This window comes from Peromyscus eremicus, chromosome 3 (genome assembly GCF_949786415.1).
Source record: "Peromyscus eremicus chromosome 3, PerEre_H2_v1, whole genome shotgun sequence".
Lineage (NCBI taxonomy): Eukaryota > Metazoa > Chordata > Mammalia > Rodentia > Cricetidae > Peromyscus > Peromyscus eremicus.
The window spans coordinates 76,133,391-76,154,480 of NC_081418.1; positions in this window are offsets into that span (position 1 = coordinate 76,133,391).

The window sequence follows — 21,090 nt, forward strand, 5'->3', positions numbered from 1 at the left end:
GAAATAACCCAGAAAATTGAGAGCAGCATCCATGGTCGTGCAATCCCCCCTTCAAGTTCACTGTACCTGGACAGCTCTGCTCTCACTACCCACTACCACAGCCCAAGCACTGCTGCTAACATTTGTGCATTGACAGGCCACATAGCTTTTGTTCACCCCCAATGATCTCATTCTGTGACCTCAAGAAAACCATACTGCTTTAGGAAACTGAGATTTCCTGGGAGTCCAGGTACCACACTGTCCCTTTCTTTGGGCTCCATTTCCTGATTCCTAAGTTTGCACGGCTTACTTCTCAGAGCCACAGACAGAGGTGATTCTCCAAGTGTTCCACTCATCTGCCTTCTTCTAACTGTCCAACAGTTGTCAAATGTTTCTGCTTCATTCCAATATGTAACTTTTAGTTTTGCCTTTTCTCATAGTCACATTTATAAGGCTTTACATGTGTATGCCAGAAGATAGTAACTTTGGATCAATCCAAAGCCCAAATCATATCAACCATATGCCATCTGATCCATCTTTCTGCTTTGGACCCAGTGAATGAGGCATCTTCAATACATGTCTGTACCTACATTGGCGGTAGCACTAGGTTATACACATAAAATTATGGGAAAAGGACCAGTATGTCTGTCTTAGACTAGTGTTCTACTCTTGTGAAGAGACACCATTTATAAAAGGCAACTCTTATAAAGGAAAGCAATTAACTGGGGTTGACTTATAGGTTGAGAGGTTTAGTCCATTATCAGCATGGTGGGTAACAGACAGGCAGACCTGGTGCTGGAAATGTAGCTGAGGGTTCTCCATCTGGATCTGCAAGCCACAGGAAGAGAGACAGTGGGCATGGCTTGAACACTTGAAACCTCAAAGCCCACCTTCAGTGACACATTTCCTCCAACAAGCCCACACCTGCTCCAACAAGGATGCATCTCCTAATAGTGCCACTCCCTGGTGACTAAGCATTTTAATCTATAAGCCTATGGGGGGGAGTCATTCTTATTTGAACCATCACAGTGTCAAAGAAAAGAAATGTTTCAAATGTGTATTTGAATGATAATATAATATCTTATTCCTTGAATTCTTATAAATTAAGGAAGATAGAAAGAAATCATTGATCATTGATATATTATGCAGATTTTACTTAAAACCATATTATTATACTACCAATTTACATTTTGGATAAAGATAATTACATTAACTAATACAAAATACAAGCCTGTGCATATTTGGTCAGTCGATCAACTGATAAGTTAGAGTAATATTGTGATAACAGAAGGCTAAAATATACTGTGCATACAATGCCTTAGTATAAGACAGAACAGAATTACTTTAAACTGGTGATTTGAGTGATCTAAAAAAAGTGACAACTGATACCTTGAATGAGCTAATTTTCCTGAATCATTTTATTTTAGCCTGATAGCACAGACAAGAAAAGGTAAATCAAAGTAGATAATAATAATAAATCCTCACAATGCTTAGATGATTGCATTTTTGGAAACTTCTATTCTTGAAAGTCCCTGTACAATGAGCACTTTCTCTGTGCTCTGAGAAGTCTCATTTAGTGCTCTTACCACCTCAGGGAATACTTTATTTCAGTTGAAAGTGACTTGGAATTTAGAGGTAAACACCTCATCTGTAGGATAGCCAGCCTTGCTATACCATGAGCTTTCTTTGTCATTTATGACTCCACAGGCTCTAAATTAGGATGCCATGTATACAAATATTACTTTCTTTAGATATAAGATAAAAATTACTACACTATTAGTGAACATGAAAAAATGAAAAAGGGCAAAAGTATTTATTTCTCTTTTGTTTTAAAACTAAAATGATAGCTTTGTCCAACTGTAGTCAAAACTGTGAATAGAGAACCTGTCACCCTTGTATTTAGCATGCCATTTAGACATGGTAATGAAAGAATAATATTGTGACTGCATTAGCTTCATTTTAATAGGAATATTTAAATCCAAATTTAATTTGACAGCACAATAAAGGAGTAGTTAAAATTGTGAATTTTCTATGCCCTCTAAACTTGCTCCTCAAAATGTGTCTCAGTGACTCATGTAGCTAATATTCTAACTGATTATAATCACATTACAAGTGGGAAAGCATAATGCACAAGTATCGAACTTAAAAATGTAATGGTTAAGCAAGCAGCATTTATTAGAGTAATGCTCATTAGAGATGACAGAATATTAATTAATGGCAAAAGGCAAGATTTGGCTTGGGGGTCTTACCTTTCACCTTCAGGATAATGTTACAAGCATAATAGGATTGGATTACTTTACCCTGTAACCACAGTATGCATGTTTTTAACATGGGGTTATTTTAATATTCATTTGTTAACTTTGGGATAATGAAAAATTCTTGTAGTCACTGAAGGCAGTTTATTAGGAGTAATGCTAATACAGTCAGAGTAGCATGAAAGGGGTAAATTATAACATGGATGTAGGTAATTACATATTTTTAGATTCTAGCAACAGAAAAATCATGTTTTAAATTTGAATGTCATTATTTGTTAGCAGAGCCAACCACCAGGGTTCACTGTATCACTAATTATTCAGGGATGTTTTAAAAAATAGTGTTTTTAAATAGTATTATAACTGCAAAACCATTATTATACTGACCACTACTAATGCATCTCCATATTTTGGCAAACAGAAGAATCTTAAAAACTAACATTGATATTGAAATATTGAAGCAAATTTGACTTGTACTTATTCTGAAAAGCTTCAGAGGCTCTAAGAACTCTCAGAACTATACAATTTGAGTTTTGGATGCCCAGTGTCTGATCTTTGAACACTGATAAGCAGGTGGTATTGAAATGGATATATATATATATATATATATATATATATATATATATATATATATATATGTTCTAATACCTCTTAAGTGATTTCTGTCCCTCACAAATTCCTACATGGTAACTTTAACTCTCAGTAACAGGATGTGTTCTTGAGACAAGGGTCTATAAAATACAATTAAAATTAAATAAGTGCATGTAAATGAAGCTAGCCCCTAATTTTATGTGTTTGGTATTCTTATTAAAAGGAGATGAAATGCTGAGGAAGGGAACCATAGAAAGCTCCCCATCAAGGGCATGAGAAGGCAGCTTTCTGCAGTCCAAAGCAGGGGACACATTGTCCTTGGGAGCCCAACCTCCAGGACAGGACCCAGTGTATTTCTGCATTTGAGTGGCCCAGCCTGTGGCTCTCCCATAGAGAAGTTCTAGTGAATTAGCACAGAATTTCATGACATTTCAAAGGTCTCTAGATAATTATGTCTATTCAATGAGTTGGGATTTACTGCAAGATAAGGTTTACTCCCAACTCCTCTTTATTTTGGAGCAAAGGACACATAATTTCTTTTTAATTTTCATTAATTAATTAATTCATTAATGTGATTTCTAAAAGCTTTCTAGAAAACAACCATTGTACTCAATGCAATAAATCTCTTTTACACTATTGTTAGATGTAAAAATTACATAAATTTTATATACCTTTCTATATGTTACCATTTTTGTATAATGGTCCTTTTATAACCGATGAGAAATAATAATAGTATATTATTCAAAATTTTAGGTGAACAAAAAGCTTCTTTGTTATTTCTAGTTAAATCGATGAGTATAACAATAAAGTATGAACAGCTATTTGAAACATAGAACTGCCACTTAAATTAGGGAGGTGAAATCTACCTGTGAAATATAACAAATGGTAATAGTTCTGAAGTGGGAGATCAAGGACATATGAAAATCCAATGTCTAGAAAATAATTAGAATAATGGCATAAGGTGAAAAGATTGGTTGTATTAGATACCTGAAAGTCAAGAAAGTCTTTTAATAACACATTAGCAAAGTCAAGACAAATTTAGTAAAGTCAGATGATCGACTCACAATTATGTTTGCTGTATTTTAGCTTGCCATGTTCACTACCCTGTGCTTTCTTGAAGGATTTCTCCTGATAGTCAACATGTTTGCACCAAAGTCAGGCTAAAAATGCTCTGAAGTAATGAAATGGACTTCATGGATCTGAAGACCCTTCATAAACTACATTCCCAGAGATGACTCAGTATTTGTTCTGCCTCCCAGCTTTATGAATCAGACTCACTCAGAATTTAATTGAGAGTTAACTCAATGCAAACAACTATATTCCAAGGGCATTTGTTAAAGAGTCAATTTTTAAATATTACAGTTGCTTGAGGCTGTTATACAAGATGGGGAAAATGAGAGGCTGACCATATTTTTTTGTTTTATATATGTTATAAGGAGTGTGTGTGTGTGTGTGTGTGTGTGTGTGTGTGTGTGTGTGTGTATGTGGTTTGGTGTGTACTGCGGTGCATGTGTAGAGGTATCTTCTTCCACCTTGTTTGAGACAGGGTGTCTTTGCTGCTTTTTTCTGTGTGCTCAAGGTTAGCTAGCCTGGGAGCTTCAAGAGATTTTTCTGCCACTGCCTCTCATCTCCCCCTCGGAGCATTGGGATTACAGGAATGCTACCATGTCTAGCTTTATGTAGGTTTTCAAGGCACAAATTGAAGCCTCACACTTGTGCGACAGTTGCTTTACCTCCTTCCTGAGCCATCTTCCCAGTTCCATACCGTACAATTTAAATGGGAACTTTGGGGAAGGAAATGTCTCATAAGGATCTGATATATTCCTTGAAATCTAGAGTCTACACAATTGTGCAGACTGTGTACATATGGGAGGCTATTTATATTTCCAGGAAAAAAAATGGCCTGTTCTTCAATGCTGAAGGTTCACCATAAGATTGGAAGTAAGGGTAAGGTAGAGTATAAGCTATCAGAACGTTGAAGTTATGCCTCAATACCTATAGAAAATCACTTTGCAGAGGCTGAAAGGCAGACTGATTGAACATTTAAGGAAATCAGCATTCAGTCACAAGCCAATGGCAAAGATAAAGAAGAAGAACCTTCAGCAGATATGCATGACATGAACACAGTGTTCAAAATTAGTGCTCAAGTGACCTTTAAGGTGCATTTAAAAATGTGTCTTATAAAATATTTTAAGCAAATACTTAATTTTAAGTAAACAATTGTCAACAACAACGAAATGAAAAAAAAAAAACAGAATGTATGACACTGTCTCATACATCGATTTATCAAGAGCATATAATCAGAGGAAACAAACAAAAGAATGAAGAAAAATGAATAGATCTTCAAAGCCAGGGAAACATAACATTCATACAAATAAGTATGAGAATCGGGCACTAAGTGTAAGAGAGAATATTTGAAGACATGATGTCCAAAACTTTCAAAAATTTGACAAAAGCAGATTAAAATACCAACCAAGAAGTTTAATAAGTTTCAGCAGGTTACATTTAAAGAGGTCTGCACCCCAATACCTAATAGTCCAACGTGGAAGATAAAGTGTCTTTGAACACAGAATGATCAGAGCAACTCTGGGATATATCTTGGAAAAGATAGCTGACTTCTCACTGAAACAGAGGCAGCAGGAGTCTGCAGAGGGGTTCACAGTGCCAGGAGAAAAAAGAAAAAGGCAAGAATCCAAACTGCCTTTCAAAAATTGAAATGCAATTGAGACTCTCTCAGATTACCACAAAAGCTTAGTGAGTTTATGACTAGCCAACTTCCTTAATAGAAATATTGAAGGAAGTCCTTCGTGCTGGGATAAAGCAGGGAGCAGTGAAGTGAATGCTCACAAATAGATACAGCATCAAGATAAATAACTGCCCAGGGAAAGTGTAAGAAATGCTATAAATATGTTTGTATGTATAACTTTATTATTCTGATTTCAAATATAGCCACACACAATATTGGTCATATAGCTATATTGATGCATATTTGTGGATCATGAGACAATATTGCTAAGATAAAGTATTCCTTAAATTGATCTATAAATTTGTCACAATCACATCTATCCCAGCCAGTACCCATGAACTGAAAAGGGAACTCTGTGTTTCATGTGGGAATGAAAGGCCCTCAGAAAAGTAAAATGAATACTGTAAAAGAAGAGTGAAATTGGAGAACTCATACTTCCTTGTGTTAAAAACTTATTATATATGCTGTAATAAAGATGGTTTGATACTGGCATACAATCAGACCCATTAATAAATGAAATGGAATTGAGAGTCCAAAGTCATTTCTTACAGTTATGACAGTTGACCTTTAATGAGTGTCAACACACTGCAATGGTAAAAGAACACATTAAACCAATTGTGGTGGGGTGACTGGACATAAAGAACATGTGGGTGCTGGAAATCTTACCCAGGTCTTCTGAGACCTGTCTCACATACTTTTATTTCTGAGTGGATCAATGACTTAAAAGTAATAAGCAAAACTAAAGTATTCTTAGGAAAACATGGAAATAAGCATTGGTATAGCTTTAGGCAACAGCTATATCAATAAACAGCTAAAGGAAAATCAACCAAAAGTAAAAATCAAGAATTTGTAGTTAGAAGTGATGTCAGAAAGATGATAAAGAACCTATTTTCTGCCCTTATTTACTTATAGCACCACAGAATTTCAAAACTACTAACAGATCTGAGGAGTTTTGGAAGCCAACATTGAGATTCCAGTAGCTTCCTGATGCAAATTACCCCAAAAGGAGGCAGAATCTTTTAGATTTCCCTTCAACATTTCTTCTGCAAGAAACCAAGGCTTAGTGCCAAGAGAGACTTCTTCAACACCATCCTTCCTGTGGTGGAGCAGAGCAAAAAAGTAGTGGATATTTGGCTTCTGCAGCTGCCTAAGACACTAACAGGGGGCTGGAGAGATAGATGGCTAAACAGTTAAAAGTACTGACTGCTTTCCCAGAAGGCCTGGGTTAGATTCCCAGCACCCACATGGCAGCTCACAACTGTCTGTAACTCTGGTTCCCTAGGATGAGATGCTCTTTTAGCTATTTATGCAGACAAAACACCTATACACATAAAATTAAAGAAAATAAGAAACTAAGAGTTCTACTTATTCATCATGGCATGCAGGGCACTAGGGGGTAAGCAGAACTAAGTGACCAACAGACAGTGCTATCTGTCAGCCTGATTGACACAGCTCTGTCTAGGGCCAAGCAGATGGGAACTCTTAGGTCTAGTCTAGTTTACCACCTCTTCCTTGTTTTAACAATTGAACAAAGTAGTAAAAGTTGATGTATCTAAAGAAAAGTTCTGAGATAGCCCAAATGTGTTTAACCATCCCCTGAAAGAGAAGGGATTTCTCTTCAGAGAGTAAATACTGGTGGGAACAACTACTTCATCAAATGAAAAGACAACAAAGGAAAACGGTATGAGACAAATAAGAAAAGGAAGCATGACACTTCAACAGGGCACAATAACATTTTAGCAAATAAGCTGAAATATCCAGAGATATATAAAATATCTGAGTGGAATATTCAAAATAATGATTTTTAAGGAAACCGAGGAGTCAGAATGCAAGCAGACAAATTAACAAAATCAGAAAAATAAACAAGGTATGGACAAAATTAGATTTCAACAAAAAGTGGAAATCAAAAGAGCTGAAGACAATTGTTCAGCTGGGGATAATGAAGTGAACCTGACACTGAGAGCTGACTCGTCTGTAATAAAGACTCAGCACTACCAGCTAACCTCACAAATGGCGGTGCAAAAAAGACAGTCAAGAACTGGAAAAGAGAAAGGAAAAGAGGTAAAGGAAGACAGTGGGATTTGTGGGGCATCATCAATGGAAACAATGTATGCCTTGCAGAGTCTCAGAAGGAGAAAAGTCCTTTAAGAAAATGATGACCAAACATTTCCCAATGTTGAGAATGATAGGGACTCCACATTAAGGAAGTTTAAAGCTCTTCCCAAAACCAGTGCAATGAGGATCCACTGTGAGGCTTGGGCTTTGTAACCACATTCTCCAAGGTCAAGAACAAGTTGCTTTGAAAGTTACAAGACAACGAAACTTGCTACAAATTGTTAAGAGGAGCCTTTGAGACTGGAAGATCTCTCAGCAGAAACTTTGCTGCTCAGGACAGAGTGAGTAACGTAGGAAAACTATGGAAACTGAAAAACTGTTGAGTGACAGTACTCAACCAGCTGACCTTCAGAAATGCATATTAAACATTCTCAGATCAGCAGAAGCTGAGGGAAGGGCCAGGCCAAGCACAGCGCCCAGCTCCTGCCTAGATCCCAAGGGTCACACTGTACTCACCCCGTGCTCCCCCACCACACAAAAAACTCTCAAAAATATTCCAAGAGAATGAATTAATACTAGACACGACTTATGAGAAAGAGTAAAGGAAATACCTCAGATTGGTGGCACAACATGTTAAGTATTAAGTTGTAACTGTGAAAGTATAGAAGTCACAGGTAAAGCTTAGTATATTGTCAAGATAAAGAAGAGAACAACAATTCCAAGCAAACAGGAACAAACAAAAGAATATATGATGGCTTTTATACCAAGTAAAACAAACTTTAATTAAGAAAACTACCACAAGAAAAGTCATCAAATGCTGACTGTATGTTTAGTATGAAGTGACTGCAGCTACCTTACATTGTAAGACCTTGACTACCTGAGAGAAACCCAATCCAGCTCTCTACCCTGTCTCCCAGCATAGCGTCCACATGCAGACCACTGCAGTGCAAAATGGAGTTTGGCCAATAGACCCTGATGGCCTCCTAGCCAGGGATGTGCCTGAAGTCTTCAAAATTATCTTGAGATAAAGTATAAAGCACGATCTCAAATAAACAATCTAATTATATATGTAAAGAAAATAAGAAACAAAGAAACTAACTGAATGCTAAGTGAATAAGTTTAGGGCAGAAATAAATGAAATAGATACCAGAAACATGATGGAAGAGATTGGTAAAATGAAAGTTTGGGATAATAAACAAAATTTACAAACCTTAGTCAAATTAAAGAAAAAGAGGATTATCAGAAATGAAAAGTGAGACATTACAAAAATGAGAAAAATTAGTTCATATGAGACTGCTTTGAAAAAAAATCTGTGTCAGCAATTTTATTGATCTGCAACGTGAGGACAGATTCTTAGATACAACCTGCCAAGACTAAATTGTAACAAAGTAGTAATTTGGAGCAGAATGATCAGCCTGGAGATTTAACCATTGATGTAATTTGTCAGTTCTTGCCGGGCAGGGGTCTTTTCTAGATCATCTTTCATACACATTCATAGATACTGAGAGATTAGGAGATAAATTAAAATTCTAATGATTCACTTAGATGTTACTCTCCTGCACTTCCTTCTCTTTATGTGTTTTCACTTCCTTTCCACCACCCTTGCCACCATGTGAACAACAATCCGCGAAGATGTTGTTATTCATTCACTAACAGTATCTGCAGCTCATAGTCATAGCTCCTCAGTCCTGCAAAGCCTATCCTCAACAGGAAACGCTGTGCTTGGAGCTCATTGTTCTAAAATCTGGGTTTAAAGTGCCTGTTTTCAAGGACCCTGAAGAGAATTATACTTCCCGCCATCTGACTTGCATGTTCAAGTACAGTTCTGAATAAATTTGAACATTAGGGTGGCTGTGGGACTTACTAGTCTGTGTGACTCTGTGACCTTGACTAGAGCTCTGTTCCCGAGTCTCATTGACTGTGCAGATGGAGGTGAAAGACTTTTTCACTAGGTCAAGCTGTTTAATGTCCTAGTTCTTTCGTTAATGAGACATAAGTAAACCTATACTAACGGATACAGCACCATTCTAGAGCTGTGGATGTAGTTGTAAGCAAAGCAGCTGTAGGAACAGACTCATCCCCACCAGTTATTACCTCTTACAATAATGAGATAGGAGGGCACTGGGGCGAGAGAATACTCTCTGTTAATATCACCAAGACCCTTGTGCCTGCAGTGGCCTGAGCAAGAAGACAATTGTGAGCAGGGAGTGCTTTAAAACTTTGTGAGTGCAGAAGCAGTCAGTACTTGTAGTCCTGAGTGATAATAAGTGGAATGAGTTTGAACACGTAGATGAAATGATTTACGAAGACATTATGGAGTCCTTGATAAAGAATCCAGTACAGAAAGAAGAGTGGGAGCAGGTAGACTAGGTAGGAAGCTGTCACAGAGCTGAGTGTTACTGATGGAAATTGAAGGACACACCAAAATCAGAACATTTGGAGAAGGATCCAGTAGAATTCTCTGTGGCATTATGGAGGTGAGTTGAAGGGAGCATGGCAGTGGCAGGGGAAAGAGACTCCAGAGAATGTTGAAATAAATTTAGGCAAGAAGGAATGCCTTGATGATGCTTAGAAGACTTGAATAAGAAGTCAGGTCTCATCCTGAATTCCTGTGCTCATTTGGCCCTTGAGCTATGTGAAGGGGAGAACACTTTATCACACCTGTTTTCTTCTGTACATTGAGCTTTGTTTAAGATTCAGGCAAACTGTTGGTGCCTGCCCTTAATCCCCTGTTGATAAATTACCATTGCCATGTTTGTAGGTAATTAGCCTTCACCTTTGCACAGAGTGCTGCTGGTAGGCCTAAAGTGCCAGAGAGGTAGCTCCCTCTTGGGAAGACCTCAAGCAATTACTCACTGAAGTTGTACAAACACCCAGCTCCCTAAACCATCAGGTGAAAACACAGGCATCTAGCATCCCTGATGGGTTTGAATTAATTGTCTGAATGAATTAGTAACACTCATGATAGCAATGATTCCCCAATCCAGCATGTTTTGATTTTCCACTTTTTTTTTTTTAAATTCTCCAGGTTTAAATGATATTTTCTATTATGGGCTCCCAAATAAGCCTTAATCAGAGTCTATTTATAAGGATACCCAAACAATCACAGTTCATAACTATATAAAAATTTCACCAAGTAATTGATATTTTTCTCTTTTTAAAATTAATTTTAGGTTGGCACATAATAATACGTTCTGTATTGATTTTTATATGTTGGGATCATTACATTTTGTTGTTATTTGTTAAATATTTTCTGAAGCAAGAACCTAAGATTTTTACACTGTCAATGTGAACTGACATTTGTCATAGTTCAAAGATTCCACACATAATGTTTGCAGTTGGAGGCTGTTAGAAGAGGAAATTGGTACATTAATATAAATTGAAAGAAAACAAGAGCAAAGATTTATTTACTGACAAATCCTAAAGTGTTAGAAGAATCCATAACATAATTTGGATCAAGCAGAGAACAGTTGTATTACAAAGTTCCTTCTAGCTGGCATAGGAGTTAGTTTTGCTGAGAAACTTGGGTTAGAGATATTATCAGCCTGAGCTGGGAAGGAAAAGGAGCTTTCAAATAAGTGAGAGCCTCAATTAAGAAAATCTCAGCAAACTATCAGGTGACACAATACTAAGGGCACTCTTACAAAGTCACTAATGAAGCCCAAGAAGTAATCCAAATTGTTGATAGTCCCCTGTGGTGATATTGTGTTCCCCAAAATATTGTGCACCTTAATAAACTTATCTGGGATCAGAGAACAGAACAGCCATTAGATATAGAGCAGAAAATGGTGGCACACATGCCTTTAATCCTATCACTTGGAAGGCAGAGACCCATCTGATCTCTGTGAGTTTAAAGCCACACTGGAAACAGCCAGGCATGGTGACTCACGCCTTTAATCCCAGGAAGTGAGCCTTTAATCCCAGGAAGTGATGGCAGAAAGCAGAAAGGTATTTAAGGTATGAGGACAAGGAAGTAGAGCTGATTAAGCTTTTAGGCTTTGGAGCTGAGATCCATTCAGATGAGGATACAGAGGCTTCCAGTCTCAGGAAACAGGATCAGCTGAGGAACTGGCAAGGTGAGGGGGCTGTGGCTTATTCTGTTTCTCTGATCATTCAGCATTCACCCCCAATACCTGGCTCTGGGTTTGTTTTCATTAATAAGAACTTTTAAGATTCATGCTACAGTCCCCAAACTGATGAATTAAAGTAACTAGGTTTGAGCCCTGTCTTCCTTCCTCTTAAGAGACAGTCATGTTTTCAATTGTAGATGTAAGTTCACACTTAAAACAGATACTTTTGAAAAACAATGTCTTGGAAACTTTATGCTGCTGTGTTAAAATATCAATATGATTGAATTAGCCAAAATATTTACTTCGTAGAGATCTGGAGGCTGTATGCACAAGATCCAAGTGAAAGTAAATTCATTGTGGTATGAGGTCTCTTCTCTTGGTTTACAACTGATGAGCATTTAACACTACATCCTCATGTGGTAGAAAGAGTGAGTGATTCCAGTCTCTTTTTATAAAATAAACAAATGAACAAACCTAATCCTGAGGAGGCTCCACCCACATGAGCTCAGCTCAGCTCTCAAAGGTCTCACATCTACATAGTACACTGAGGTTAGGACTTCAACATATGAATCTAAGGGAGAAGGTTTAAAATTCATTTAATCATAGTGATTAAGTTTATAGGATTAAATCATTATTAAACTTCAACTTTAATAGAGCATTTCATCCAAGACTTGTACTTGAGACCAGAATGCTAGACCAGATGCAATAAAATTCTGATATGTCCTCCTTCAACATTTCAACAAGTAAATGACAACACACACACACACACACACACACACACACACACACACACACACACACGTCCTGAAAATGATGATGCCTTGAAACAGAGGGAACCAATGATCCTGCTACCAGGAAATAAGATAACATCTACATTACAGGTGTTCCCCTAGGGAGAAAAGAGAGCCATTTCTTTGAACCTACGAGGCTGAAAAGAGCATGAAAGAGCCTGTAATAAGACAACTGGAATGGTTCTGAGGCTTGAGACCCTAGAGCCAAAACAAAACAGGAGAAAACAAAATCCATCATTATCCTTAGAGATAGGCTCGTGAACTCATACTTACTAGGCCCTCAGGCTGAGGACAAATCAGTGTTTATGAAAATGCGTGTAAGTATTGTAAGTATATCTCCTCAGGTTCCCCATGACCTCAATCTGTCTCACTCTTCTTAGACCCTCTCACCAGCCAGCAGCATGACTTATGTCATGCATATGCCTTCTACACTACCTCCAGCACAGGACCTTAACAGGGTCTCCCATGAATCATTACCATAACCTTTTAACAGTTGGGCGTATATTCAAATAAAACCCTAAAGAACAAATAGGGTTATTACAGATCCATTTTCTTTTCATTTGGATAAATGTAATCCTGTACAGTGTTAGATTCTCTATAGAAGGTGTCTCATGTTCTTTTCAATAATCATTTATTTATACATCATTCTCTCATGCCTAAGAATGTTTCTATATCTAATCCCTAGAGTCTAATCTGATTTTTTTTTACATTCAAATAAACTATTTTTACACTAACATCGTAAATAATTTGATAAGAGAAAGGGCTATGTGGCTTTTGAAATATATCACTGAAATTCTGCATTCTTCTACCCAAATGTTGCTGAACACTATCTTAGAGTTTTATTGTTGTGAAGAGACACCATGATCTTATAAAGGGAAAACATTTAATTGAGGCTTACTTACAGGTTCACAGGTTTAGTCCATTATTATCATATAGGAAGCATGGTGGCCTGCAAGCAGATATGGTACTAGAGAGGTAGCAGAGAGTTCTATATACAGATTGGCAGTCAAAAGGAAGAGAAAGGGATCCTGGGCCTAGCTTGAGCATTTGAAACCTCAAAGCCCACCCCCAGTGACATGCTTCTTCCAACAAGCTCACATCTACTTCAACAAGGCCACAACTCCTAATGGTGTCACTGCCTATGTGTCTTTGGGAACCATTTTCATTCAAATTAGCACAAACTATTTCCAGGGGTGTTTATTCTTGAAATATCTGAAGATTCCCATTTTCCTGTTGTTTATAGACAATCCATAGGCCAAGGAGTCTGATGGAGAGTAGCTTGGGTCTACTCAGGGGAAACTAACAATACATCAGTATTTGAAGAATTGAATATCAAATATTTAAAACAAGATAATAGCAGCACCAAAAACAAAACAAAAAACCTCTAAAGCAGAAAGAACTGAAATTCTTCATTTGTATTTCAACATTCTCTTCTAACATACTTGGACTATAATGTTAGCTAGTAAAATTTAACATCCAGACACTTTTCTCAAGAGCATTTTGTCCTACTATTGTGTGCCTTTTCAGTAGTCAGTCTATAATAATCACTTGTGTCTATACCATACAGCGTGGTATACAACAGCTTATTGTTTATATAGCTCTTTAAATGCTAGCCTCCTTGGGAGATTACAACTCATTCAATTTGATGAAATACTGGCTTCTTTTTTTTTTCTGTATCAGCAAGTGTGTGGAAGTAATCATTATTATACTCTTCAGTGTAACTGACAGTATTGGGCACAATGCCCTCTTCATAATGAAATCTCATGTTGTTTGGATTAATGAATAAATGAACAAGTACTTGGTTAGTTGAATTAAAACAAAACACGTACTGGTGAAGAATTACTGTTGTTAGGATACATTGAACAATTTTTTATTGTCTAAGGTGTCCACATGACGTTTGTCCTCAGAAGTCCTTTTGGAAAACTACCATCTACTAAACTCCTTACTTCAACCAGCTTGTTTAAGCCTAAGGGACAAAGTGACTCATAATTCCTTTATTTATAAGAAAGGAAATCTGAGTTGTCTTAAACAAAAGAGGTTTTATGTAACAACTTGATTGCAGGTTAATACAGCAAGGATTGATCTCCTGGTTCCACATTACACATGCAAGCTCTTCAAGTATAGACCAATGAGATCTTCTTTCTAGGATACAAAATGACTATAGAAACAGAGAAAAAATAAAACACAAAAACACTCACATTCCAAAATAGTGCACCACAGAAGAGCATCACTAAAAGATTCAACAAGTCTTTGCAGATATGTGCTTGGACAACATATTCTAGGATGGGGAGATATAGATTTGCTTAAGTGAACCTAAATTACTTGTAATAGAAAAATATAAAATCAACGTGGAATCATACACACTGAGATTTCAAAATAAATTGATAGAAACATCCTTGTGTGTGTGTGTGTGTGTGTGTGTGTGTGTGTGTGTGAATGTGTTGGCTATTTGTATGTCAATATGACAAAAGCTAAAGTCATCTTCCATATGCTAAGGAGTGCCTAGTCATTTTTATCCCTAGAGTATACTGAATGAGGACAAGAAGTGGAAAAGAAAAGAGAATTACCTTTCCAATAGTAATGACAGGAAATGATGAAGGCATACTTATATCAATAAAAATATTACAGTAACAAAACATTAGAGGGAGTGATGATCATCATTAAATTCTACATATATATATATATATATATAATATTTTGATAAACCATAGCAGTTTTGCTCATCATATGAAATAGATTGATTATTTCAGGTTATTCACTCAATGTAAGCTAAACTGAGCCAGGAGTGGTAGCTTTAGCCTGTAATCTCAACAGGTGGGAAGCTGAGACAGGCAAAATGCTATAAGTTTGAGCCTCGTCTGAGATAAATTGACTCAGAGAGCAGAATGAGGAAGTGACCAAGCCATGCAGGTTGAATAAGTTAAAGAACCTACTCCAAACTGAAGCATGTAGCACACCAAGTGTAAGAGGATCCTGGGATAAACCTAATGGCAAAATAGCTCATCACTGTTTAACATAGAAAAATAGCTAAATTTAAATTGAAAGTTGAAAATCACAATCACTGTGTACGTATATTTACAACTTTGATATAATTAAAATATTCAGCAGAGTCCAGCAATACTCTAGAGAATTCCATCGATTGTAAGGTTGGATGACTCATGGAGATCACCCACAGTAGCAGACGAAATTAAGGGGCAAATATACAGGGTTTGAGTTGCCATTAATTACAAGCTAGCCTTAGGTCAGAAGATGAGAAAGAAGTTCTAAGCAGGGATTGGTCAGAATATGTGAATCAGGTGAGTTGGGAAACTCTCTGTAGCAGTAGGTTTGGATCATGTGGGTCCATGTCGTCTATCAAACTACATGGCAATTCGTCTTGCACTTCTAGCTAGAAAGATATATTTATGCATGAGTAGATGCCAAGAAGTTTTAAGTTTAAATAGATTGCCAGGGAAATTGTGGGTTTTAGATTATGTCTGCTTAGCAAGTCATAGTGGAATTTTGTGGTTTGCCTTCATTTCTTATGTAGCCCTCAGACCACAGACTGCCCTTTTATGTTACCTTTTGCACAGCATTTAGGCAAGGCATTTTATGCTCCTCATAAATATTTTACAACTCTGTACTCTCAAGGTAAACTACTATGCCCTTTATCACATGTTCCTAGGGACTATTTTGTGTTGTTGAAGACTTGCCTTTCCCTGTTGGTCTTCACTTCAAGTTCTCCATCTGAATCACAGTGGACCATTGTGTACTTTCTAAATAAATTCTCCTGGAAGATAATTTATTGTAAGGTTTTTAGATTTTCAAATGTTGGGTAATTTTCTAAATACATCCTTTTTAAATTGAGGTATTCATATTTAGGGATGCTATACTAGTTAGGTTGTTTAGGGAAAGCCAACTAATTTTATTACTTTTATAAAATGCTTATTTTATTGTGTAAATTTAACCATAGCTTTGTTTTCTGTTGGACTCTAATAAAACTTGCCTGAAGATCAGAGGATAGAACCCACCACAGAGTTAAACATAGAGGTCAGGCAGTTTTGGCACACACCTTTAACCCTAGTATTTGGGAAGCACACACACCATTAATCTCAGCACTAACAAGGTTGAGATAGAAAGTGAAATGGCTGAGGGCAGAGAAAGGCATATAAGGCGTGACAAGACGGAAACTAGAGTCCTTTCGGCTGAGGACCCAGAGGCATTCAGTCAGAGGATTCCTGGAGTTAGTGAGGTGAGAAGTGGTTGTGTTCCTTTGTCTCTCTGATCTTTCAGCATTTACCCCAATATCTGGCTCCGGGTTTTTATTATAAGACCATTTAGGATTTGTGCAACATGGACTTGAAAATAATATTGTATAAAAACAAATACCGTTGACTGCTCCCATAAATATGTTTCACAGATGTGACATATTGTATTAGACATTATTAGAAAGAGTTTAGTTTACATAAAATCAGAATACCACTCATGTTTTTGTAGCATGTAATAGAGAAAAACAATGGAAAATATTTTCTTGACATTTTTGTTAGTTGATATAATATAATCCTGTTGTGTTTTTCATAACCTGCATTTCTGGTTTCTTCAACAGTCATATCTTTGTGAAATGCCAGGAGGGAGTTTTGATTATATTAAAACACCAGAGTTACTGCTGGTAATATTTGCCATGTTCTTATCTGATGTTGGAACATGATAAGTGATTCTTGTGAAATTTATGTTACTACATTATGGGGTGCCAGTCAAACTTACACTTCATATTTGTTTTAAGCAATTTAAATCATAAATATTTAAAATAAAATTGATAGCTTATTTTTTGTCCATCATTGAAACTCTTACATTTTTCTATTTTTTTGTGTGATAATTTAAGCTGTGGCAAAGCATGTGAAATTAGAAGGTATTATAATCAATACATAATTTAATGAGATTCTTTGTAATAATTGACACAAGTCGACAATCCACTTTGTTTTGTTCTCCTCTTAAAGGCAAATTAGTCACCAGCTGTAGCTATACCCAGATCTTTAGTAGAAAACGAAACATTAAGCATTGGATCAGCTCTGCAATATATATATATATATATATATATATATATATATATATATATATATATTCTAGAAATTCACCAAGGCTTCCATTCAGCAGTTCATGGCAAAGTCTCTATACAGCTGGCCTAGGTTTTCAAAGATGTTATTCTGATTGTTTTGAGGCAGATCCAGGTATTTTTAGGCTGTGTACTGTGCCTGTAATCAACAGGCACTTATTGTGGCTCCAAGAGAATGTTTTATGCCTGGTAGCACACAAGAACCACTGAATCTCTGTGTATGTGCACAGGCCTTTCAGATTTCTCTTGCATATTCCACCAGAGAATATGCTTAAGCATCCCCACTGTGGAACTTTGAGTTGCTGAGAAACTGTAACTGTCTTAGTTTATTTACTCTCATTGTAATAAAATAGCCCAACAAAAGCAGCTTGAGGAAAGGGGTTTTAGTTCTGCATCAGACTGTAGTGAATCATAATAGGGAAGTTATAGAGACAGACGCCCGAGGAACTTGATCTCATTAGCTCTTCACTCAGGAACATAGCAGTGGGTGCATGCCTGCCAGTGCTCAGCTTACCCCTCTGTTACATTCAGTTCAGGATTCCAGGATCCCCCTGCTGGAATAGTCAAGATGGGTTTTTCCACATCAACCAATGCAATCAAGACAGGACCTCACATACACTCTCAGAGGCTAATCTTAATCTACACAGTATCTCACAGGTATGGTGGGAAGCCTGCCTTCAAGGTATCCAGGCATGGAGCTGACAATTATGAAGGAAATTCCTAGAAAATAAAGATTAATAAATGCACCCTATATTGAATTTTCTGCAAGGCTGATTAACTTATTAGGCTTCCATGAATGTGTAGAAGTTAGGCCATTACAGGTAAACAGCCTAGTTGGGTTATCTGTAAGCCTATGCATAGCTATTCATAGCTACCTTGATCAACTCTGTTTTTGAACTAACATCTTTATAACTATTAGGTAGGTTTTTTTTTTTTTGGTTTTTTTTTTTGTTTTTGTTTTTGTTTTTTGTTTTTTTGTTTTTTTTTTTTTTGAGCTGAGGATCGAACCCAGGGCCTTGCGCTTGCTAGGCAAGCACTCTACCACTGAGCTAAATCCCCAACCCGGTAAATATTTTGAAATACACAAACAGATATGTTTCTACCAACTAAAGTGCTAAGAATATCATCAGATAATATCAGAGACCTATATCTGAGATTTCTATATTTTTTTGTAAACTGCTTCACTGATATTACCAGTAGTGTATTTGTAAAATATTTGTGATTTACTCTGTTACTATACAAACTTCATGGAGCTGCTATCAAGGTGGAACATGGAATTTCCGTGGAATTATGGCATACTCAAATCTATGTTCTGGCCATAGTCACTCATACCTTTCTTTATGACACAATTAATACTAATTATCATAATAATTAACTGGGATATTCGTGCATTAAAAGCAATGTGTTGTTTCTCAGAGTGATGAAAAACCCTGGTGACATAATATTGAAGGAAAATGAAAAGATATTTATTCCATCTAAAATATTGCCTATCCATTTCTTCCCAGAGTATTTGAAAAGATGGGAGAAATAGCCCTGTGGAGGGAAAATGTAAAACTGATAATTCTACTTAGAAAGAGTGAATGATTGAGGGAACTTCTGATCCAAGGGTAAAGAAAAGACTGATATTGGTGAAATTACTAAGGCCACTCCATGTAGTTAAAAGGGAGGTTTATTTTGTAGGGTAACTTACAAGTGAAGGGATAGGTAACAGGGTCTGGGAAAGGTGTAGCACAGTCCAGCAGTATTCTCTGGAGAACTCTGCTCGGTCTCCCTCCAGCGTCCAGGGTCCAGGAATCAAGTGAGCCAGCGCATCCACATCTGGGGTCTTCAGGGCCCTCTCTTGGCCCCGCCTTGTAATGGTGACAGTTACTGAAGCCTCAATGGGGGTTGGAACTTCCAGATCAAAGCTGGAATGGCTACCCACTACAGACTGAGTCTTAGGAATAGTAATGATGTCAGTGAGATACTCACAGTTCCTTCTGAAGGGTAGCAGGAGGGAATAGTGATTTCAAATATATGGCATGAACCAGAGATATTTCCCTTTTTCTAAGCCCTGGCAAAGTAAGTGTGCTTTCAAATGGGTTTTGGAAACTGCTGGCCATTAGGGGATGTAGTCTTAGTCGGCATAAGTGACTGATGCAAAGTAAATATTTTATTCTTCTTTAAAAATGAAACAATTCCCTGAAAGAGAATTTAAATTGTACTTGCAAGTGGAGAGAACCCTATCTTGACATGGGCATAGATTCTGCACCACACAGGTGTCACTAATATGAACTGTGTTCCTTGATGAAAATCTACCAAAGGGAACCACACGTTTCATAGAATATGATATGCATAACAAAACAATACTTCAGCCTCAATATAGTTATGGCATAGCTGTGAGACTTGCCTTCTTTTATCTGACTGTCACAGCTTGCATACTGTCAGCTCTTAATGCAGCCAAGGAGGATTTCATTAGCACTTCTGGCTGCTTTACCAGACCCTGCAATTACTTCTAACATTTAGTGAATACTCCTTGGAGACTGTTTCTGGAAACAATGTCTAGGTTGCCCTGGTTAAAAAATTAAGAGGAGTGGCTGGCGAGTCCAGATCCTTCAGCTCCTATGGGCTGAACTGGAATCTTCTGAGAGCAAGGTATTATGAATTTCAAGTACAGTGGACTCCATAGGGGTCTCTCTCTCTTCTCTCCTTCTCTCCCAACCTCTCTCCCACCTTCTCTCCCTCCTTTCTCTCTCCTGACAGGGCCTCACTACGTGGTCCAGGTTGACCGAAAACTCACTATGGAGTTCAGACTTTTCTGCAACTCACTATAATCCTCCTGCTTCAGCCTCACGAGTACTGAGTGTGCATTTCGTACCCATTTCTTTCTTTTTTTTCTTTTTAAACAACTCTTTCTAATATGCCTGAAGTTTAAAAACAGATCTTATATTTTTCATTGGTTGAATGTGAAAGGCTATTTACCACATGTAAATATATAAATTTGAGAAAAGTTGAGCATTACTAAGGAATAACAAAAATACTGGCCAACAACCAACCTGAGACTACCTTTGCAGCTTGCAGAGCTAGTGGAATTTTAAAATTACAAAATCTAAATCTACATATTTTGATACCTATAGTCTGTTAGCATTTCTTGAGTTCTAGTATAATGAGATCTCAAATATCTTAACCAAATTCCAGATATCTCTCTCAGAGTTCATAGATGCCTTGGGTTGTAGTCTTGGAGTTACCTGACTACTCTCTCAGTAGTCCTGCCTGGGAGTGGTCCCCACATTGAGCTCTGCTCTTGATTTGACCTTTGCCCTTTTCTTTCTTCCGAATTCAATCCTCAGCTTCCCAGCTGTCCTCTCACTGTGAAAGTATTCTGATTCTCAAATCCTAACATATTTCCTTCTGACCTTTGCATTAGTTTTCCCAAATGACACAGAAGGTTGACCGCTCCCTGCCCCCCAACTACATAGCATCAAGCAATGTTGTACTCTGTTGCAGTTCTGGAAGCTAGAAGCCTGAAACAGAA